Here is a 25,370-nt window from a genome sequence, read left to right as displayed (position 1 = left end):
TCAAATGGGCTGTTGGTTCAAATTGGGTTTTGTAGGTTTATTTTGAAAATTAATACATTGATAGGGATCTCATACAGTGTGATCAGAAGGAGGCAACTCAACTCAAAGTAATTGATATAAGAGTAAAAAATAATGAAGTAAATAAAATAAGAGAAATTTACTAGAATGAGTCAAATTAGTTTAGAAATTACTAAAATAATTCTTGAAAGTTTAAAATTACCAAAAATATTTTATGATCGAAAATACCCTTGACTATAGTTATGATAAAAAGTCATATTACAAAAGTGTCATTTAAAATTATTAAAAAAATTCTGATGGCAGATTTATTTAACGAAAAATAAATCTATTAAATTAAACTGTTGTAAAATTTATATCTGCCATGTATTTTGTGGCAGACTTTTATGTTACGACATATGTTTTGAAGCTAGCATATTTGTATGGTCGATTTAATATTGTCGATATATTTATCTATTTTAGTCTGTCATATGTTGTAACCGATTTGTTGAAGTAATCAGATTTTTTTCGAAGTAGTCAGAGTTTTGAGACAGATATGTTTGTCGGTAATAGACATAAATTTTTATGATAGATATGTTTACCCAATTTAAATTTTCAATCGATTTTTGTATTTATTTGGTGGCAGATTTTTGAAATTGCCGTCTTTGGCGACAGACTTTTTAAATAAATTTTAATTACTAGAGTGGGACGAAATTATAATTTCTGTGTAAATTCAAATAAATTCCGATTTAATCTAAATTGGATCCCGGTTTAGATTGATTGAATTCTGTTTTAATTAATTTTGAAATTTGGTTTAGGGTTATTTTTGGTTTAAATTAATTTAAACCTATTTGGAACCTTGGTTTAAGCTAAGAGATTACAACCACGCTTTCTCAATTTAGGTTTTACGTTCTTTGTCATCTTTTTCCTGTTACCTTTCATTCAACAACACGTGGTCCACTTTCATGGTGATCTACAACTGCATCTTTTAATTCATATTGAGGAGAGAGTAATGGAACACATAATTCTCGTCTATGGAAAGTAGAAAGTTGAGAAAACTAAGTGGTTATTTGAAATAGATAATGAGCGAGTGAGCATATTGGTTGCTGCGAATGAAGACACTCGATTTGAGGATTTTGTGAAAATCATACTTGAGGATTACAGAGTTGATTTTGCAGAAAACGATTTGGAACTAAGGTACGTTTTGCCGAAGAGGAATCTACACAGACAAAGCATCGATACACCACATGTGAAAATAGGAAATGATAGGCAGTTTCATGCATTATTGGGTCTTTGCAAAGTTGAGAATGTTCGAGTATGTGTAGAGTTTAAAGTGAAAAAAAAATGTTGGGAAAGAGCCGGCGAAGATCAGAAACAACCCATAGAAAGAGATGATGAAGAAGATACAGACGAAGAGGGTGATCGATTCGATTACTGTGATGATTCTGATGGAGCAACATCCGATGATGAAAACTTTAGCACATACGGGATGCCACCAGACCATGTAGAAGAGGTCCAGGGATCTGCTACAAATATGATTTATGCAAGAGTCTAGGCCTGAGCATTTTAACCTGGACCCGAAAACCCGAACCGGAACCGACCCAAATATACCCGACCCGGAACCGGACCGAAAATTTACAAGTACCTTTTGGGTCTAAATTTTTTTTACCCGAAAGAACCGGAACCGAAAAGGAACCGACCCGAATAGATCCGGATCCGAAAAGAACCGACCCGAATAGACCCGACCCGATAAGAACTGATTTGTACCAGACTTAAAAACATGTATATCTAAAACTATGATGTTTTTGTGTTCTATTTTATATATATTATTTTATGATTTAGTTGAAATATCTTTTGTTAACAACATTTGTTATTATTTTTTAACATTTTTAAAGTAATATAAAGCTTTAAAATGTAAAATTTAGAGTTTTAAAATGTTTTATTTTAATTATTAATAGTTTCATTTAAGTTGTTTTGTAAAATTTTAGATATATATGAAAAATATTCAACTAAAGTTGATGGAATTGGGTATATCATGTCCTTTTCAGATCCTAAATACCCGAACCCGACCCGGACCCGATATGGACCCGAAAAATTACGGGTATTTTATGGGTATTTTAATTATAGACCCGAACCGACCCGGACCCGAGAAGAACCGACCCGAACCCGAACCAAAAATTTCTAAGTACCTATTGGGTCTAAATATTTAGGACTCGAAAAGACCCGGATCCGAAAGGAACCGGCCCGAACCCGACTCGAAGACCCGAACGCCCAGGCCTACAAGAGTCCTAAAACACATGTAGAAAAGGTCCAGGGATCAGAATTAGGTAATTTTTTGGTAACTGTCATCATCTCTTTTCTTCTGTTTTTACTTCCTTATCAAATTGTCTTCTTTCATTTCTTTCATTGTGGAGTTCTATTGTACGATGATTTTGTGAACATCATAACTAGGACAAAAAGTAAACGGTGGCTTTGGCGACTGATTGCATTTGTCATTTTATATAAAAAACCAATAATCTTATGGATTTTTTATTGCTAAAGTCACTTATAGTAGTAATAAAGATCTGATACTAACTCTCTGATCTTAGGGAACTACATATACCGGTGACAACAACAACTCAAGAACTGATACTAACTCTCCTCAACAAGATCTTCTTGCCAGTAACCATTAGGAGTTCTGACCAGCAATATTATTCATTGGTTCAGTTATGATTCCCAGCCTTGTTGCTCAAGTTTCTTTCCTTTAACCATGTTCTCCTCTCTAATGTCTTTCTGGTACTGACTCATCCTGACCAACCAAAGGAAACCCACAAGTCTTATTCATTCTTGTTCACTCTGACTATGTAGCAAAAGATAAAAATAAGAAGAACCTTGAGACGAGATCAGTATTAGAGATCCCCAGCATCCGGATAGCAAGCAAGGCTGTGTTGGTGGAGTTGTTAATTGCAACTGTGGCGACAGGAACACTCCTAGGCATCTTTGGTAACCAAAAAAGAAGATAAAGGTTTGAGAACTGCAAGCAATTAATAGCTTAAGTAAAACATGAAGCAGTGTGTACATATGTGAACGATGGAGAGAAGTGAATCAACTCCATCCAAACGGGTAAGCATGTACAGAAACAGTTGATAAACCATTGATTTGACCCACTTTTATCCATGGTTTATAAGTGTTTTAACTACTTATTATATTATAGAGTCTATTTAGAATATTTATAGGACCAGGAGTGATTTGGAGATAAATGATGATTTTGGAGCATTTTGGAGATATTTGGAGCCAGCACCCGAGATGCCCATCGAGCTCGACCATCGGTCGATATTGAAGAGGAATAATCGATCGATGTTCATGTCTTGACATCGATCGACAGCGAAGCGCGCAGAAAGCCCATTTGGTCACAGCCAACTTGAAGCCCAAGTCTTCACCAATTTACAAGATTACCCCTGACGAGTTTTAACCTAATTATATAAGCTTTGCCACCATGTTAGAGGCAAAGTGTGATTTTCTGTGTTTTCTTGTTTTATTATTTTCACAGCAAGGTTTTCTAGGATTTTGATAGATTTGAGAGAATATCCAAAGTTATAATTTGTGATTGGAACTCCATTAATATCTATTTACTATTCTAATGAAGTTTTCTTACCTAATTGATGTTATGAATTGTTTGCCATGTCTGAGTAGTTCCATTGTTAGATTTTAGGGTTTAAATAGGTTAGGAGGGATTAGCCCCAACTATAGATTACTGAGTTGTGGTAATTATCATCAGGATTGTTCATTAATGCATGTTTCTATATTAGCTGCCTAGAACTTGCCCTAGGATTGATAGATAAAAGCGAGAGCTTCATTCTCATCCTGAAAACATTCTAACTGAGCTAAGTTTCTTGCTATGAGTAAGGCGAGAGCTGATCTAGTGAGCTTAGTAAGCTACCATTCAACCCGCGCATAAAGCTTAACTAGAAGCGCATCGATCGATATCATTATTGAATAATCGATCGACGGAGTGAAAGGTGAATCGATCGACATCCCCATAAGATCATCGATCGACACCTTCTAATTGATCGACAAATGATAGTTGAGATCATTAGATCTAGTTAATAGACAAATCCAAACATGCGAAAGCTGATAGACTTGTTGACTAAGTAGTTGAGCTTTACATTATCATGCATGCAACTCATTAGGCATCTGTAGGATTATAATCCCAAGTTTCCTGAATAAAAACCCTAAGTCTAGCTACTTCCTTTTAAGAACCAAAACCTCAACCAATCAATTGAGCAAACACTTGTTTGATTAAAAAACTGTAATTTACATTTAAATCATTAAAAACATTCGGCTTAACAAATCATATTAGATTTCTTAGGTTCCCTAGCTCCCTGTGAATTCGATCCTAAGTACTACAACTCGACCTCTTATTTTAGAGAGCATAAATCACTCCATAGGGTAATTTGAATGGTATCAAATTTGGCGCTGTTGCCGGGGAGTTTTGATCGCCTATTCAATCTAATATTTGTTAAGTTTCTGACACAATATTTTTTCTTTGATTTTCAGGTACATGCCCATCAGTAATAGAAGCAACAAGGAAACTCAACTGCCATTCTCACCAGCACCTGCAAGTTTGGAGAGTTCAATCCGCAAAGAAGCGCGCTCCTCATCTATTGACAATAACACATGTTCGTCGCTCGATTTCGTTCAACCACCGTCGACCCAGACACTAGTCCCGTCGATCGATACTCGTTCACCACCGTCGACTGAAGACACTCATCTTCCATCGACCGTCATCTTCCAACCGGCATCTATCGATACTCCAGCCCGGACATCGATCGATACTGAGCTGCGAGACATGATTGCGACTTTGATACTTGTACGAGATGAGAGAGGAGACCTGCATGACCAGGAGGGTCATCTGCGTAATGCAGCAGGTCAGAGGATAGATGCTCAGGGGGCTGCAATCCTGGAGTCTGATGCTAATGCTACAGGAACTACTCTACCTGTAGATGAGGCTGCGCGACCCAAAACATTGGCTGACTACAACCGTCCAGATCAGTTCTACACCAACAGATCAGCCATTCGTCCTCCCACTATTCTGAGGGATTTCGAGTTGAAGGCGCAGTACTACACACTCGTGGGGTAGATAGCCTACCATGGATTATTCAACGAGCATCCTATGGACCATCTAGAGAGGTTCGAGGATCTGATATCTGCTATTAAAGTCAAGGGAGTCCATGAGGATTATCTCTTATGCAAGCTCTTCAAGTTCTCTCTTGCTGGAGAAGCTTCGCATTGGCTTAAGCAGTTATCCCCAGGATCTCTCACATCCTGGAGCGACCTCAAGAATGCATTCTTATGCAGAGCCGGCCCTGGGCCCAAACGAAAGAAGCCCATGCTTCCGGCCGCTATTTGATTAACTAATTAACCTGCCGCTTTCTTATCAGAACTGTCTATAGTCTAGTGGTCATCATGTACTAGAGAATTTTAGGAAGACCTCGGTTCGAATACTGAGTCTTTTTTTCCAGCCATTTTTTTGTTTCGGCTTGTGGCCTTGAAAAGCCTAGGTCCGGCCCTGTTCTTATGCAATTTCTTTGATGAAGCACGTGCTGAAGACTTAAGAAGTAAGATTGCTACATTCAATCAGGAACCTGCAGAATCATTCAGAGGTTCTTGGATCAGATTCAAGTCTTATCAGAGAGATTGTCCACACCATGGATTCAATGAAGTACAGCTTCTCAATACTTTTTACAGAGGCATCGCGGTGCAGTACCAGATGGCTCTTGATGCTTCCAGCAATGGGAACTTCAACACCAGGAATCCAGAGGACGCAGTAAAGGTCATCGAAAACCTAGCATCTAGCAACAGCACCAAGAACACTGATTTTGAGAGGAAAAAGTCTGCCACCATCCTTGGGAATGATCAGATGGATGAGGTGAAGGCAAAGCTAGACAGTGTTCACAAGATTCTTAGGAAGCATGTCTGCTTGGTTGAAGATGCAGAAGCTGTAGACACAGAGGGTAGAGCAGAGGAAGAAGAAGAAGAGGTGAACTTCATTGGTGGAACTGGATTCCAAGGTTCTGGAAAGCAGGGTGGAAACAGAAACTCCAATGGAAATAGGAGAAATTTCAACCAGAGTTGGAGTACCAGAAACCCTGCAGCAACAACTATAACAACAATAGGAGTTATGGAAATTCCTACTACCAGAAGCCACTGCCGCCTACTCAAGAGAGCAAGATTGAAGAGATGCTTGATAGGGTTCTTGAGGCACAGCAGCGCATGACAGTGGACTTCAATGGGAAGATTGATTCTGTCTACACCAACCTGAACACAAAGTTTGAAACTTTGAGCACCCATGTGAAGAAGCTGGAGATGCAGGTTGTTTAGACAGGAGAAGCTGTTAAGAGGCAGGAAGCCTTGACAAGAGGGGTAGGAGATGATGTGACGAAAAACCACGTGAATGCCATCATTGGGGATGATTTCTTGCAAGTGGTGAAGGAAGAGAAGCTGCAAGAAGGAGATTTCGAAGTAGAAAGTCTGATGAGCTTCGGTGGATCGCACTGGTGTCAATCGACGCCGGACCATGAACATCGATCGACGGTCCCCAGTCCAAATCGATCGATAGGATCTCGAGAGCATCGATCGATGACACCAACGTAGTCAACCGCATCTTGCAATGATGCGAGGATTCTGACTCACGAGGAGTTCGCAGCAAAACACCCACATCCTCCCAACCCTGATAACGTCAGAATCGCTCGACATGCTGCTACCCCCATCGATCGACAAACAGATGTCGACATCGATCGACAACCTCTAGGGCCCATCGATCGACGAGCACCTATTACGTATCGAGTGCAGATGCCAAAGATAGATGTTGCACATCTTAACACACTCAGGCCCAAACCCAAACCTTCAGAAAACCCACCAGAGACCGTCAGGATACCTTCAGATGATGGAGAAGATTCGAGGGAAGTCGATAGGGTTCCTATGGGAAGAACCCTAAGGAAAATAAAGGAAAAAGTGGAGAAGCATCTGAAGAGGGGGGCCAATGATAAGGAAAATGAAAGTTTCCGAAAAAGAGTCTTCAGGATTCCTATAGATAAGCCGTTCGAGGAGGCTTATTATACTCACAGATTGTGGATGTTCTTCAGAGAGACAAGGGAGAAAGAAGAAGACATCAAAAGAATGTTCTGTGAAGCTAGAGAAAAGATGAGGAAGAGGGTTACATTGAAGAAAAAGAGTGATCCTGGGCAATTCACAATACCATGCACGGTGAAGGATACTGAATTCCAACATGCCTTGTGCGACACAGGAGCATCAGTCAGCATCCTACCTAAGGTTATGGCAGACCATCTTGGTCTGCAGGTGGATCCTTGCAACGAATTGTTCAATTTTTTGGAGTGTTCTCAGATGAATTCAGGAGGAATTGTGAGAGACCTAGAGGTGCAGATTGGTAATGCCCTAGTTCCAGTTGATTTCCATGTCCTGGACATCAAGCTAAACTGGAACTCTTCTCTATTTCTTGGGAGTGCCTTCTTGTCAACAGTAAGAGCAGTATGCAACCTGCAATCCAATCAGTTGTGCTTGACGCTCATAGATCCTCATACCCACTACGACCCCATCCCAGTCAAGAAGCCACAGACGTCCTCCAGGAGAATCAATGATCCAAGAATCATTGCAGCTTGCCACTGTGGAGTGGAATACGAGACAAAACACTCGGCGTCGATCGAAACTCACATTGCAACATCGATCGACAGTGGCCATCAGAAATCGACCGACACACTACAGGAAGAATCGGTCGATAGTAGTCCAGACGATTGGGAAAACGACTACTACAACTCCACTATTGCCGCATACACAGACAAAACATGCATACAGAAGAGTATGATGAAGACTATGAGGATGAATGAGCTACTGAGTACAAAGCCATCCTTGATGAGGAAGATACACTTCTACATCATTCCTCTTGGAAAAGGAATGCACCATCGATCGGCATAATATGCTCACCATCGATCGATACTCAACCTCAACAGAGAAACTGGAAACAAGCATCGACCGACATAGCCAACTACTCATCGATCGATGCAGAAGTCGACCGTGTGCGAGAAGGAGACTACTCGATTGGAAGTTGGGCAGATGATCACCATCACGAAAGCTATGCAGTAGAAATATCAATGTATAAGCCAGGAAAAGACGAACTACATGAAGGTATCACATATGAGGAACTTCTCAACATGCAAAGACGCGATGAAACATGTCAACTTCGATCAAAACCTGCTTGGGGACGAACACGATCCAGCCATCCAATCGACAGAGCAAGCCGTCCATCGATCGACATCAACCCTCCAACATCGATCGACGTTGCTCATACAACATCGATCGACACCCGCTCTAAACCAAACACCACTGTAAGCGAAAAAGATAAATTTGATAACAAGTATCTAACTCCAGACGAATTTGGTGTTTTCATGAACCCAGATGGCTACGCAAGAGCAATAGACAGACGTATACTGAACGTATATCGAAAAGATATTGCAGACATCCTTCAGACAGCCAATGGAGCAGAAAATTTGTTTGTACATAAACGCAACATTCCAGAATACCAACAGAAGGATACAAAAGAGTTCTATGACACAGCTGGTGGCATAGACAAAAGCTTCAAACAAAGGTCTCGCCATCCCACTCGACCATCGATCGACGTTGACGTCCCAACATTGGTCGACAGACGTCCAGAATTCGGGAGAAGGGCCTTTGATTTCTACGGTACCAGGAACTTCTACTCGGAAGAGAAAAATGAGTATGGAGTCTACAGAGATGATCATGAATACGCCAGAGATATAGAGGGACGCACCATTCGTGTTCACAACAGAGATATAAGAAGACTTCTGGAAATAGATTCGAGAGATGAGCCAAGCTACATGTGTCTTCCTGAACATGCTAGCTTATTCACACATACCAAGCTGGTACCAGAGATCTACACCAAGGACGAGATCAATGAGATGTTTTATGGAATCTGTGGAGCCCAAGAGAAGTATGAAGGTAATTTCCGGATGAAGCTTGATGGTGTCTACCATCCACTGAATGATAGCATCGGTTGGTTAACTACATGCATGGAAGAGATGAGGCAAGACATAGCCAAAATTCATCAAGCGACTGACGCTTCTCGCCATACATCGATCGACAAAAGACAACATGCATCGATCGATAGACGCTTACCAACATCGATCGACCAACGCTCACCAGCATCGGTCGACAACAGTCCACCACACTCACCTCCGATGAAGTCTCAACAACATTTTTACACCAGAGAATAGATAGATCAGTTAATAGCAGAGATCTATAGAGCTCTGGACACTTCAGAAGAGAGGCTAGATGGGAGATGTGATGACATCTACTTCCCAATGGATCTTAGCATTAGTGCTTTAACTTCCAAGATTGAAGCTATACAAGGGGAATTGGTGAAGATTTAGAGTTACATTGCCCGTCGACCAGAAGCATCTGCATCGATCGACAGACGCAACAACATATCGACCGACATTCGTAGACAGACATCGGTCGACGAAGCTACAAACCGAGGCCGGCTAGTACCAAAGGTGAAATCAGACATGTCTGACACACAGTACCATGGAGAGGAGATCTCAGCTGACACTTACGCCACACTTATAAGACATCAGTTCAACCTTGAGTGTCTTGGAGATAGGTTGCAGAGAATGGAAAACACAACTGCAATAATGAAGGAAAAATTGCGCAGAGGGGATGAAGCAATGAGAGACTTCACTGGTACATGGTTCCACAAGCGCATACAAGAGATGGATACTTGTTTTCCAACAAGTTCCAGTTTTCAACACTACCAGCCCAATCACCTCCAAAAGTCAAGCTAAATGACTATAACAAAGCGTTTAGTGGGAGGCAACCCACTATTAGGTAATATTTATTTAGTTTCTATTAATATACTATTTATGTTGGTTTTTAATTATTGCAGGTCATAAAAAAAAAATCCGAGTAGACGATTGCCGTGAGTATCGACCGACGAGAAGTTGTCGACATCGATCGACATTGCCTTATCTGCCACAACCGATATCAACATCCTTACATTGGTCGACATCGATCGACATTGCCTTACCTGCCACAACCGATATCAACATCCTTACATTGGTCGACATCCATTCCAGTATGGTATATCGTTCTAACTTGTTACATTGAGTCCTTAAGATTTAGTTATCACCATAACTCCGACTGAAATTACACTGGGGACAGTGTAGTTTAAGTCTGGGGGAAGTTTACTGATAGTAATTTATTTATGAGTCTTATTAAAACGCTTTTCAAAAAGTTTTTATTGAGTCAAGAAGAGGATAATGAACTTTTAGATTTTTGTTTGTTATCTAACCACTCTTTAGCACCATTCTAGACTTACTGATTGCAGATAGTACTAAAGATACTAAAGTGGATCAACCTTTCAACTATTCACACTTGCTGAGATTGTTTGAAGGAACCAAATTGACCTCCAACACTAAACTTGACACAACTGCTTGTCTTGGGGCTTGGTATACATGGAATCAGATTCTTCAAACAAGTCTGGAAGGTAAAGCCTTGTGTAGATAGATTTATCGCCATTTCTCTCTCTATTTTCGAATTATAGATAGATAGATAAAAAAAAATAATAAAATTATAATATATATCTATTAGAGATTTATTAGGAAGTGATTCGAACAAGACTTGGTGGCTACAACCATTAAGGCTTGCTTCATAAGAATTCTATAGGTAAAGGATTAGAACATGACTTGGTGGCTACAACCATTAAGGCTTGCTTTAAAAATAATCCTATGATATAGGTCAAAAAGAAGTGAACAGGACTTGGTGGCAACCACCATTAAGGCTTGATTCATGGAAGTCTGTCCAATCTTGGTCAATGATTTTGCAAATATAAGCAGACTTTGACTAAGAGAAAAAATTAGTAGAGAGAGAGGATATGAACTAATGTTTAACTGCAGGTCCAGATACTTGTTTGAAAGTCCTTGCATCCTGTGATCGATACCCCCAAGGTAAAGCCTACACTTTTATTTATGCTAAGAAATAAAGTTGGTAGAGGGGAATGTCAGACAAGATTTGCTAAGTTGTTGGCTAAATGAATTTGGTTGCTAAGCTAGGATATGGTATAATGTGCTTTTGTGATTAGGACTTTTTAGATGTGGATTGCAATATTGTAGAGGTGATGATTCTAAGTTTAAAATCATGTGAGTCCCTGCTGTTTTCAAACCTCTTTCAGAGAGACCGGCTGTTTGTTTTGCTTGAAGACAAGCAAAATGGTAAGTCTGGGGGAGTTGATAGACCATGGATTTGATCCACTTTTATCCATGGTTTATAAGTGTTTTAACTACTAATTATTATATTATAGAGTTTATTTAGAATATTTATAGGATCAGGAGTGATTTGGAGATAAGTGATGATTTTGGAGCATTTTGGAGATATTTGGAGCAAGCACCCGAGATGACCATCGAGCTCGACCATCGGTCGATTTTGAAGAGGAATAATCGATCGATGTTCATGTCTTGACATCGATCGACAGCGAAGCGCGCAGAAAGCCCGTTTGGTCACAGCCAACTTGAATCCCAAGTCTTCACCAATTTACAAGATTACCCCTGACGAGTTAACCTAATTATATAAGCTTTGTCACCATGTTAGAGACAAAGTGTGCGTTTCTGTGTTTTCTTGTTTTATTATTTTCACAGCAAGGTTTTCTAGGATTTTGATAGATTGGAGAGAATATCCAAAGTTATAATTTGTGATTGAAACTTCATTAATATCTATTTACTATTCTAATGAAGTTTTCTTACCTAATTGATGTTATGAATTGTTTGCCATGTCTGAGTAGTTCCATTGTTAGATTTAGGGTTTAAATAGGTTAGGAGGGATTAGCCTCAACTATAGATTGCTGAGTTGTGGTAATTGTCATTAAGATTGTTCATTAATGTCTGTTTCTAGATTAGCTACCTAGAACTTGCCCTAGGATTGATAGATAAAAGCAAGAGCTTCATTCTCATCCTGAAAACATTCTATCTGAGCTAAGTTTCTTGCTATGAGTTAGGCGAGAGCTGATCTAGTGAGCTTAGTAAGCATATACCATTCAACCCGCGCATAAATCTTAACTAGAAGCGTATCGATCGATATCATTATTGAATAATCGATCGGCGGAGCGAAAGGTGAATCGATCGATATCCCTATAGGATCATCGATCGACACTTTCTAACTGATCGACAAACGATAGTTGAGATCCTTAAATTTAGTTAATAGACAAGTCTAAACATGCGAAAGCTGATAGACTTGTTGACTAAGTAGTTGAGCTTTACATTATCATGCATGCAACTCATTAGGCATCTGTAGGATTATAATCCCAAGTTTCCTGAATAAAAATCCTAAGTCTAGCTATTTCTTTTTAAGCACCAAAACCTCAACCAATCAATTGAGCAAACACTTGCTTGATTAAAAAACTGCAATTTACATTTAAATCATTAAAAACATTCTGCTTAACAAATCATATTAGATTTCTTAGGTTCCCTAGCTCCCCGTGAATTCGATCCCTAAGTACTACAACTCGACTTCTTATTTGAGAGAGTATAAATCACTTCTTAGGGTAATTTGAGTGGTATCAACAGTACCAATCACATGCAAAGGAGTGAGTGAAGCAACCATACCTAGAAAAGAGCCTTTTATTTCAGAAAATCTAGTATTTTTTTAGGGACACGATGAGTTCATGTTTAAGACATAGCTGATAAGTGAGAAGCACCACCAGCACCAGCAATTATCACTTGGACGCCTCGACTATGAGCTGAGTGATTGTGAATACACCGATACCTCTCCTGACATGTTCTTCCACACAATGAAACATATTCTGCTAGCTTCCTCTTTGTTTTAAAAGAAGAATACAAATGGTGATATGGGTTGATCTTCAACTTGAATCTCTTCACTTCCCTTCATTTCTCTCCGCAGTCTTGCATATCAAACAGATCAATCACCATCATACACCATATCCCTCACTAAAATTAAAGCCAAAACAAAGAATGAGGAATCTAGTTTGAACCCTAGAAAAACTCAAATCGATGAATCAAAACTGTACCATTTCTTAAAAGCGCTTCCATCTTAAAACTGTAGAGCCCAGCAGACCCTAAAATCTGACCCATCCCATAGACTCCTCTTCACCCAGCTCGCTGGAACTCCAAGAGATTCGTCGTCAATGGACCTGCTCAGTCTCGCTGCGGACAGATTTGAGGCAGACACCGCCATTCCAAGGAGAAAGCTTGAAGCTTGTAGAAGTTGAGAGAAATTTAGGTTTTTTTTTAATATCGCTCCTTCTGAAACTTCTAGACGAGGGTTTTTTAGTACTTTCATTCATCTTAAAGATTAGTCTAGTAATTACAAAAATTTATGAGTTATTCTAGTCATTACATGTATTATTTGAGGGGTGTGTTATAGGAGTGGATCGCGTTTAGTTTTTAATTGTAGAAGTGGGTCGGCCCAAGTTTTTATTTGCATTTTGCACACCTAGTGGAGAGATAAATAATCGATGACACTTTTAACCTTTTGACCCATGAACTTTATGTATTTGACCCACAAAACTTTACCTTCTCGGCTTATGAAAGTCGACCCAAAGACTTTCCCACACGTGCGAAACTCGGCGGCTCCGATCGGGGGCGTGACCTTTTTTTTAAAATTTCGATGGTAGTTGTGAAACAATTTTTTTCACCTGGGTAAATCTTGGTACTTTTACCCCTTTTTCGCGCCAAAACTTGTTCGTACAACGGTATGTGATTATAGTGATAAAATAAGTTGTGGATGGGGTTAATTGATAATTGTGAGACATAATCAAGACTGGTGGATAATATAAAGAAACCCTAGTACAAGAACAACATTTCACCCAAATGCATCCACCAGATCTGGAAATGTTGGAAACTAATAGCGGTTTGCGCGACTCTGATGGAAGTTTTGGTGGTAAAGCTCAGGCGACCAGTAGCAACAGCACATTAGGTACACTGTTATCTCCCTTCCACATAACCGAATCTCTGCGTTTTTGATTGTTCAAATTTAATTTTACTTGTTTGTTGGGGTATAGGAATCTCAACTTCACACATTGTCGGTATGGCTGGTCCGTGGATAATGTATGATAATGGTGCTTGGGATTTCAAGATAGATAATGATAGAATGGGTAGAGCGGTTGACTGCTCTACAATCAAAGGCGTTTACGGGTTGAAAGATAGTATTCTTGCTGCCTATGGTTTGTTGGGAAGAGAAGTAGAGGTTGAAATGTGCTATTGGCTTATTGATGGAGACAGTGAAATGGTTGGTAAAGGGGCCGCACCAATGGAGATAGAAACCGACACTGATTATAAAATATTCAAGGCTCTTCACCGAACAGACAAATCTTTTAATGTTTTCATCACATTTCGAGAGATTGTTGGAGGAGAAATGATATTTTCAAGGTCTGAACGAGATATTTTCACGCAAATGAATGCAACGGCCGGAATTGTTGACGATGATGAAAAATTAATAAGGCAAGTAGAAGCCATTGAAGCAGCTATTGGATTAAACTCAGAGGCGGCTGAACTGGTGGAAGGTTCCAAGGATAGTAGAGCAGCTGTAGATGCCGTTTGTGGGGTTAATCTGGCTTCAGAGAATATGCGTCAAGATAGCTGTGGAGAACAGATAGTAGTGGAGCGTGGAAAAAACAAGCAGGCTAACGTTTAAGCGGCTTGTGGAGAAATTGAAGGTGGCAAAGGAGGAAACAAAGGAGATGACATTGGAATGAAGCTGGTTACACAGAAATGGATGTTAACAAGGGAAAGGGTAAGGATTATGATGTTGGAGAAGATGAACTCAAAGATGAAGATGACGACGACTATGATTATAATTACTGGCATGAATTCGTTCGAAAAGATTTTGAGACAGACGAAGATGACGATTTCAATGGATGTCCACCAAAAGGATGGGGTGGTGGACGGTCTGGTCTTAACGGTTATGACCGATCTGGGGCGAGGGGTGGTAGAGGTCAAGGGTCTGGAAAACCGGCGTCTGGTAGAGGCCAACGATCAAGGGCAACTGGTGGATCTTCATCTAGCAAAAATCGTAGCAATATGAGACGTTACGAAGACATGACAGATGATCAAAGAGATTTTTTATGTACCTCTCGAATCGTTGACGTTGCGTACACCAAAGAAACTGATATCAGCTTAGGCGTCGATGTTGTTCATGCAACTCCAGCAAAAAATAGGAACCAACAAAACCACGACGAAGATTTTGTTTATCGTCGTTCGACCGAATCTACCTCTGAAACAGTAAGGTGTGCACTGACCTTTGAAACCGGTACCGTCGAAAGTGTCGATGTTGTTCTGGTCACACCACCACAACAAAACAAAAAACACAACCGCGTGATCGAAGATGATGATGAGTTTGTTGATATTCCTCCTCTCACAACAACTACAAAAGTTTGTAATTCCACCAGTGCTAGTGACGAAACACATTCCGGCGAAGGTGCTGTTAATGTTCTTGTTTCACCACTAAAACAGTACAAAAATCACACCGATGAAAAATCCACCGGGAAAAGTGATGATGTTGTTCTCGTTACTCCACCGAAACAATATAACAAACAAAACCGTGTTATCGAAGCTGATGATGAGTTTGTTGATCTTCTTGTCACCCAAACTACAGCATCCGATGGTGGAGAAGCATTCACCCCAGGAAAACACTTTCCATCTACCTCTGTGTTCGAAGATGATCTGTTTGTTAATCCTCCTGTCACCGAGGGTATAGATGTACAGGGTGGAGAGGCTTTCATGAAAGGGATACAATTTTCGGAAATGTATGGATATAATGATGTAGTTCCTGTGTTTAATGATATGGAAGGAAGCGGTTTACAGCCGCAGGATATCGACTACAGTAACGAGGACTCGAATATATATGTTGGAAGGATGTTTAAGGATAAAGCGCAGTTAAAGTTGACGATGTCGATCTATGCACTCGCGGAGGTGTGCAGGTTCAAGTTCAGGCATTGCAAACGCTTCGTGACGGCAAAATGCGTTGATAAACAGTGTAGTTGGAGGGTAATGGCTAAGCAACTGGGTGATTCTCCTACGTATGTTGTGAAGAAGGCAATTTCGGGACATGTATGCACATCTGAAGTTTGAGGGCAGTACAAAAAATATGGAACATCTAGAGTGCTTGCAGCTCTTTTGCGCTCAAAATACGAAAGACTCCAATGTGGACCTTGTGCTATGGAACTGCCGGAAGTACTGCAAACTGAATTCAACTATACATGCACGTACTGGAAAGCTTGGAAAGCTAAAGAACTAGCTATTGCGTCTGCCCAAGGAACATAGGAGATGTCTTACAAAATACTACAACAATACTTTCACGTACTGAAGTACGCAAATCCTGAAATAATCACTGATATTAAAACAAAACTTGATAAAGAAGGGAAAACGAGGTTCAAGTATGCATTCATGTCACTGAAGGCTTGTATCGATGGGTGGAAGCATTTGCGGAAAGTCCTTGTGGTGGACGGAACCCATATGTTTGGGAAATACAAAGGAGTTTTGCTTAGTGCTAGCAGGCAAGATGCAGACTGCCGCGCATTCCTAATTGCTTTCGCAGTAGTTGAGAGCGAGAACTCGGATTTTTGAAAGGTTGTCTACAATTGTAGAAGATAGCTGTGAATTAACAATAATTTCCGACATATGCGCCGCAATATTTGCAGCTAAAGAGAGATGGTATCCGCGTGCACACCATGGTATTTGTCTTGAACACCTTAAGTGTAACGTGGCAGAAAAGTACAAAGGACTGCAGCAGAAGGATATGGTCGGCAACGCCGGAGAGGCATTCAAAGTTTCCGAGTTTGAAAAGCTCTATGAGCTTATAAAGCTTATGTATTGGAGATGTTGGGATTATTTGGAAAAAATCGACCGCAAGTTATGGACACGTTCACATTTCGAAGGAAAGAGATATAACATGATGACTTCAAATATAGCTGAATCGTTGAATCATGCGCTGCTGCCACCCCGTGATAGTCCTATATTGGCACTGATGGAGTTTATTAGACGGATGCTGACTCGATGGTTTGAGAGCAGGCACTGCAAGATCAGTAAAATGACTGGAATTGTTCCTAAATTAATCGAGCAAATACTGGTCGAACAGTTAGTGTTGTGTACTGGCCTTCTTGTTTTGCCTTGTTCCACTTGGGAATTCGAAGTTACACACAAGGCAACTGGTTTTGGTTTTTCTGTTGATTTGGAAAAATGAACTTGCTCCTGCCTTGAATTCCAGATGCTTGGGCTGCCATGCCGACACGCTATTGCCGCTGCTTCTTATCGAAACATGGAGTATAGTTTTTTGTTTCACAATACCATGTGAAAGATACTTGGTCTGAAACAGTTAAGGGTATCATACTACTGGTTCCAAATCCAAAGGATATCCATATTCCAGCAGATATACTAAAGCTCCAGCTTTTTCCACCAATGACCAAAAGAACGAAGGGAAGGCCATGCATTAAAAGGAAACTGTCAGCCAGAGAGATTCCGGTAAAACCTTCGTTTATAACTTACAAAAATAAATATTTATGGAAACGCATTGTTCGCCTTCCATTTCTAACTACTTTTCGTTTATAGGAGGGGCCGAGGAAAAAGAAGAAGGCGAATAAGTGTTCCAGGTGTTTTAAAGAAGGTCACGAGAAGACTACATGCATGGAACCAGTGCCCTGATCTTAGTAACGAGGATCCCGTTTTTTGGAACTAGGAGGAACCTTTATTTTCATTTAGGATATCATTGTATTTTGCGGTAGGACGAACCCATTATTTTGGTTATGATTGTATTTTGGAACTACGATTAAGCCGTTCTTTTTGGTACATCTGGTCCTTTGTGGAAAACTCATGATATAAGTGTCATAAAGCAGTAGTACTTTATTTCCATTATATAAGTGTGATAAAGGGTTTGGTGCTTTCGGTTTAGGGTTTAGGGTTCAAGAGACAAACAAAGTAAAGAAATAATCTTGAACTCCCTTTGTTTCTTTACTCTATCATGTTTTTATTATTTTATTTAAGTATTATTCAGACCATCATAACTATGTGTTTCATGAATATGTCTGAGTAGTCCTTGCTGTTAGGTTTAGGTTTCTCAATAGGTTGATAAATGTATTACTGACACACACAATTGTTAGGGTGTTTAGAAATATAGTTCTTCATCTAGTTGTTCTTAAAGCTAAGTTTAGGATTGATCACCTTTTGAACTTAGATCTTAGGATTAATTGAGATCAAGCCATTGCTTGACTCAATACCTGAAATTAGCTAGTATGATCTAACTGACTAGATACTGACGAGAGTTGGTCTAGTGAGTTAGAGAATATAAATCAAACCTGTCCGTAAAGCTTTCTGGAAGAAGTATCGATCGACGAAGCGATAGCCCTGTCGATCGATATTTTGAAAGGTGTATCGATCGATATTCATAACAAATTACCGATCGACACTTTCTCGTGATTAACATACGAGAATTGAAATCCGAGATCTAGATTAGATCAAATAGATTATATCTTAGTTTGAATTTAAGAACAATTAATATCAATAAACCCCTAAAGACCCAACTTAAGTATTACTTATCATACCTGAGAACATACCTGAATCTAGCTATTCTCCCAACTGTTAACAACCTCAAATCAAATCAATCGAGCAATTATTTTGCTCACCAATTCATTTACTGCTTTAAAACGTATAAATCATCTAATCTAGCCTTAATTCAAATACTATAAATCTATTGTGTAATCCTAGAGTCTCTGTGGATTCGATCCCTAAGTACTACATCTGAACCTCTTATTTCAGAGAGAGTAATTCACTCCTTAGGGTAATTTGAGTGATATCAAATTTGGCGCCGTTGTCGGGGACTCTTTCTTATTACCATTAGATTAAGTTTAGAAAACAGTCTAGATTTTGTTATTGAATCTACTAAAGTTTTCCCTCTTTCCCTGCTGACACAGGTACTTAAGATGGAAGACATGAATTTTGGCCCGAAATCGATCGACGCTCAGACAACAACATCGAGCGACGGGTCGACAGAAAAGTCGATCGACACTCTGCTACCAATATCGATCGACGCCATCTTGCCGGAAGCAGGTAAGTCTGTTCTTACCTATTTCAATAATGGAAAAGTAGTTCTAGGAGATCAAATAGGTATAGTATGCAATGCATCAAACCAAATGAATTATAGACATAGGGCTCCAATTCCTATTGGAATAGCAGTTGTTTTGAATGCTTCAATTCCTATTGGAGATTTCAATAGACCTGATCGGTTCTACACTAACAGGTCTGCGATCCATCCTCCAGCAATTCAAAGAGAAGACTTTGAACTGAAACCTAAATATATCTCTCTAGTAAGTCAGCACCCCTTTCGTGGTCTTCCTCATGAAAACCCCATAGACCATATCGAAGCACTTGAGGATTTTGTGTCTAACATCAAGGTGCATGGAGTCTCTGAAGACTACCTATTTTGCAAACTCTTCCCGCACTCCCTTGCTGGAGATGTGAGGCACTGGCTGAAACAATTGAAGCCAGGATCTTTGACTTGCTGGAGTAATATCAAAAGCGTCTTCCTCAACAACTTCTTCGAAGATGCACGAACCGAGGAATTTAGGAATAAGATCTATAATTTTTCTCAAGGGACCACTGAAACTTTTAAGGCTTCTTGGTTGAGATTCAGAGCCTACCAGCGAGACTGCCCACACCATGGTTTTCCCGAAATCCAGCTACTTAATATTTTCTTCAGAGGTCTCGACTGGACATACCAAGCGTCTTTGGACGCTGCGAGTCAAGGGAACTTCAAAACCAAGACCCCTGAAGAAGCTACGAGACTCATTGAAAATGTGGCGTCTAGCACTAGTGCCAAGAAGACTGATCTCGAGAGGAGGAAGATGGCCGAGAATTCGAATGGAGATCGGATTTCTGAGGTGAAAGAATCGTCAGATTTAGTTCATGCTTTTGTGATCGGAGATGAGCAAGTTCGGTTTACCGATGAGAGTCAGACTTTTCTACATGGAGGAGATGAAGAAGAGTATGTAGACCTCATCGATGAAACTAGCTTTCACAAACAAAGACTTGCCGATCAGCAGCAAAACATGAGCTTCACAAGGACCTACGATGCAGAACATACTCATAAGAGCAAACTGGAATATATGATGGAGCAAGTTCTGAAAGGCCAGCAGAAAATGAGTGCGGTTCTCAATGAAAAATTGGATTCCGTGTATTCTGATTTACATGATAAATTTGAAACTTTGAATGACCATGTCAAGAAATTGGATAGCCAAGTTGCGCATAACGCTGAGTTTGTCAGAAGGGATAAAGGATTCCTTCATGGAAAAACTGATACCAACCCGAGACACCAAGTTTGTGTTGTGTTACTAAGAAGCGGAAAACGCCTTTCCCGAGTGCTGTAGAAATCACTTCTGCAGAAAAACCCCCTGAAGCTGAAAAGGCAACGATTAACCTCGATGAAGAAGAGGAGGAGTTGGAAGAAGATGTGGAAATCGATCGACAAGAAGGGAATAATGTCGATCGACCGACTATGATAAATATCGATCGACATAATGAAAACAATGTCGATCGACACTCGACCCCTGCCACGCCGGCGGTAGAGAGAGTGTATAGGACTTTGCCACCCTTTCCTCCTAACAAGACGCAAACTAAGCGAGAATTGGATAAAGCGATCTGCAAGAAAGCATGCGATAAAATCACGTTGGAAATGCCACTAAGTGATGCCATAAAAATATCATCTTCGATTAAGAAATATGTAAAAGGCATGGTATCCTACAGCTTCCCAGCTGCTGAACACAGCGTCATGATGGTTTCAGAGGAAGTAAGTGCAATAATCCAAGGCGAAACTCCGATCAAGAGACCCGATCCGGGCAGCTTTGTTCTGGATTGCAACATACGGAATAAAAGTTTTCCTCGATCCCTTTGTGACCTAGGTTCCAGCGTGAACCTCATGCCGCACTCTGTCGCAATATCCCCAGGATACGACAAGTTCAAACCTACCAAAATAACTCTGGTTCTGGCCGAAAGATCCGTTAGATTACCTGAGGGAGTGCTTGACGAAGTGTCGATAAGGATTAATAACTGTCACGTCCCAACGGATTTCGTGGTGCTGAAATACCAAAATGAACCAAAGGATCCCCTCATTTTAGGTAGACCGTTTCTAGCTACAGCAGGTGAGATAATCGATGTCAAGGAGGGTAGAATAATTCTAAACATTGGAAACATTTTGATGACCTTCGACATGGATAAGCTGATAAGACGACCCTTAATCGATAAACAAACTTCCTATGTGGGTGATATCTGTGAATTGACTGAAGAATCTTTCATAAACATGTGCTCAGATGATCCTCTGGAGAAAATACTCACATCTAGTGAAAGACAAACATTTAGTGTCGACAGTAGAACTGAGGAATACACACGACTAATGGACGTGAGTATGGAAACAGCGAACGTCGATGACATAGAGGATGACACTTCAGAAATCAACGTCGATCGATATTTAACGAAAGTTGTAGACCGACAACCATCCCCCTTGGAGGAATGGGATCCCGAAAAAGCACCAAAAATTGAGTTAAAACGGCTACCCACTGGACTCAAATATGCTTTTCTCTATAAAAATTTCTACCTCGTAATCGTGAACGCCAACCTGACCAATGGAGAATTAGCTTTGTTATTAAATAAACTACGCAAATATAGGAAAGCCCTCGGATACTCTCTTGAAGATATTCTTGGCATTTCTCCAGATCTGTGCATGCACCGGATTGACCTAGAAGACGGTTCAAAATCGTCAGTGGAACACCAAAGGCGACTGAACCCAAACTTGAAAGAAGTTGTTAAAAAGGAAATAATTAAACTTCTAGATACCGAAGTCATTTACCCGATTTCGGATAGCGATTTGGTTAGCCTCGTGCATGTCATACCGAAAAAGAGAGGAATCACCGTAGTGAAGAATGACAAAAACGAACTCATTCCCACGTGAACTGTGACTGGACATCGGATGTGCATCGATTATAGGAAGCTAAACACTGCCACCAGAAAAGATCACTTTCCCTTACCCTTCATTGATCAAATGTTGGAAAGATTGGCAAAACACCAATACTACTGTTTTCTTGACGGATACTCTGGATTTTTCCAAATCCTTATACATCCTGATGATCAAGAAAAGACCACCTTTACATGCCCTTACGGAACATTCGCATACCGTAGAATCCCCTTCGGTCTTTGTAATGCCCCTGCCACCTTCCAACGATGCATGATGTCAATCTTTACGGATATGATAGAAGATTTCATAGAAGTCTTTATGGACGATTTCTCAGTATATGGATCCAGTTTCAAAAACTGTCTCGATAACCTATGTAAAGTTTTGGCAAGATGTGAAGAAAAGAACCTCGTTCTAAATTGGGAAAAATGCCACTTTATGGATAACGATGGAATCGTCCTAGGACATAAAGTGTCTGCTGTTGGTATAGAAGTAGATCAGGCAAAGATTGGGGTAATGACCGGTCTGCCGGCACCCACAAACGTAAGAGACGTGAGAAGTTTTCTCGGACATGCCGGATTTTACAGGAGGTTCATACAAGATTTTAGCAAAATCGCTAGACCTCTCACTTCCCTTCTCTGTAAAGAAGTTAAATTCGACTTCACACCAGAATGGGTAAAGTCTTTTGAGGAAATAAAGAAAGCTTTGATAACCGCCCCCATCGTACAAGCACCTGACTGGAATCTTCCTTTCGAAATCTTGTGCGATGCGAGCGATTTCGCTGTAGGAGCGGTTCTGGGCCAAAGGAAAGACAAAAAGCTACATGCAGTTTATTATGCCAGTCGAACACTCGACGAGGCACAAAGGAACTACGCAACAACAGAAAAAGAACTGATTGTTGTAGTTTATGCATATGAAAAGTTTCGCCAATACCTGGTCGGTTCGCGAGTCATCGTCCATACTGACCACGCTGCAATTAAATATTTAATGCAAAAGAAAGATGCGAAACCACGACTCCTGTGATGGATCCTTCTACTTCAAGAATTCGACATCGAGATTAAAGATAAAAGAGGAGTAGAAAACGGAGTTGCAGAACATCTTTCCCGGATAAGAATAGAAAACGACGTCCCTATCGATGATTTCTTACCAACTGAAAATGTTTACCAAACGGATTCATTCATCGGGAATGTATGTCTCACTTCCGAGGACCTGTCGATCGACGACAACGATGCCATGTCGATCGATTACGGGAGTACCAGGTCGATCGATGACGACGATAGTATGTCAATCGACACTTCAAATGATCTAAGCAAAAAGAAGAATCCTAGAACCCTCACCTTCGATATAAAAGTTAATGTCGCGTATAACGAGCTGTACCCAGACCGCGCTTTCCCCGTAGATGAAAGTCTGTATCGGGAAGTGCACGCGGCTGGGCAAGGTTCAAAGCGCAGACCTTGGTACGCTGATATAGTAAACTATTTAGCTGCTGATATAGAGCCCGAAGAGTTGCGAGGCTATACAAGGAAATTTTTTTTAAGAGAAGTTAGGAGATTTCACTGGGACGAACCATATCTCTACAAATACTGCTCTAACGGGATGTATAGATGCTACATCGCCGAAACTGAGATACACAACATTTTATTCCAATGCCATGGATCCGATTATGCTGGGCATTTTTCGACCTTTAAAATGGTATCAAAAATCCTTCAAGCAGGATTCTGGTGGCCAAACATGTTTCGCGATGCTCATGCATTCATAGCACAATGCGACAGATGTCAACGGAGAGGAAAAATCAGTAAAAGACATGAAATGGAACAAAAATCTATTCTAGAAGTAGAAGTATTTGACTGTTGGGGAATAGATTTCATGGGTCCTTTCCCTTCCTCCTACGGGAATAAATACATCTTAGTCGCTGTTGATTATGTGTCAAAATAGGTCGAAGCAGTAGCTTCCCCAACGAACGATGCATCCGTCGTTATTAAGCTTTTCAAAATCATCATCTTCCCGAGATTTGGAATTCCCCGAGTAGTCATAAGTGACGGTGGATCCCATTTCATTAACAAGATTTTTGAAGGACTACTCTGAAAGAGCGGAGTGCACCATAGAGTTGCTACACCCTACCACCCGCAGACGAGCGTGCAGGTAGAAGTCTCAAATCGACAGATCAAAGAAATCTTAGAAAATACTGTGGGAACGTCTCGAAGGGATTGGTCTAGGAAATTGGACAATGCAATCTGGGCATACCGGACTGCGTTCAAAACTCCTTTAGGAACCACCCCTTTTCACCTACTGTATGGGAAATCATGTCACTTACCGGTCGAGCTGGAACACAAGGCAGCCTGGGCTATTAAATTATTAAACTTCGATATCAAACCGGCTGCCGAAAGGAGGCTCATGCAGCTCAACGAGCTGGATGAGATTAGACATTTAGCCTACGAGAGTTTGAAGATATACAAAGAAAAGACAAAATCATATCACGATAAAAATATCATTTCCCGGTACTTTGAACCAAACGATCAAGTGCTGCTATATAACTCTCGGCTAACACTGTTCCTCGGAAAACTCCTATCTCATTGGTCAGGTCCTTTCACTGTTGTGAACATAAATCCTTATGGAGCCATTACGCTTATAAATAATAAAGGAGACGAATTCACGGTAAATGGCCAACGAGTAAAGCACTATTGGGCTAAACCGCCAAATATCGGGCCTATAAACTTAGACCCCCTTCCCGATAATTAGAAAATCGAATGTCGAGTCAAGCTAAAGACTTAAAATAAGCGCTGAATGGGAGGCAACTCATTTATAGTCTTTCGATAATTAGGAAAATAAAATAAAAAATTTGGGAAACATAACGTCTGTCGATCGACGGAAGACCTCCTTCGTCGATCGACATCAAATGAACAGACGCGGGCTCATATTAAGTCGACATTCACACAAACCCGAAAACCCTAAGAACACACTCCCATCTCTTTTCTCTCTCGTTTTTCGGCCAATTCCAACGATTTCTTCGTTCAATCCACTCGATTTTCGACCCTCTATCCGTCTAGATCGCTTAACTCACGCATCATCATGGTATGAACACGAAGTTTTCTAAATTTCCGTTCTTCCTCGGGTTGAAATAGAGAATGAGCTAGAACCGGGATTTTCGTGCCCTTATAGATCGATTCATGCTAAAGGATTGATAGAACAGGGACTACTGATCGATTAAACCGATTATATATGCCATGCACATAGAATTGCATCAATGGGTTGTGGGAACCGAAATTTGCACTTTCGATTTCCGTTTAAATAAGGAAAGTTAGGAAAACCCTAATTTCCCAGAGGTCCCGGATATCTGTTAAACCACACGCCAAGTAATCAGAACA

The 25,370-nt window shown here is 40.4% G+C and overlaps 1 non-coding gene and 2 pseudogenes across 1 annotated transcript; 1 reads left to right on the top strand and 2 right to left on the bottom strand.

The window, feature by feature from the left end:
• Positions 1–2,688: 2,688 nt before the first annotated feature.
• On the bottom strand, positions 2,689–13,248 carry LOC106408770 (annotated as a pseudogene).
• Positions 5,581–5,688, bottom strand: LOC125593703. The gene has a single exon (XR_007329601.1). It is a non-coding gene; the product is annotated as a small nucleolar RNA R71 (small nucleolar RNA).
• Positions 13,249–20,556: 7,308 nt separating the features above from the next.
• On the top strand, positions 20,557–23,028 carry LOC125592927 (annotated as a pseudogene).
• The last annotated feature ends 2,342 nt before the right edge of the window (positions 23,029–25,370 follow it).

The sequence above is a fragment of the Brassica napus genome, chromosome C9, assembly GCF_020379485.1.
Source record: "Brassica napus cultivar Da-Ae chromosome C9, Da-Ae, whole genome shotgun sequence".
Taxonomy (NCBI): domain Eukaryota; kingdom Viridiplantae; phylum Streptophyta; class Magnoliopsida; order Brassicales; family Brassicaceae; genus Brassica; species Brassica napus.
Note: the sequence above shows the minus strand (reverse complement) of the source record. Positions and strands in the feature narration are given on the sequence as shown.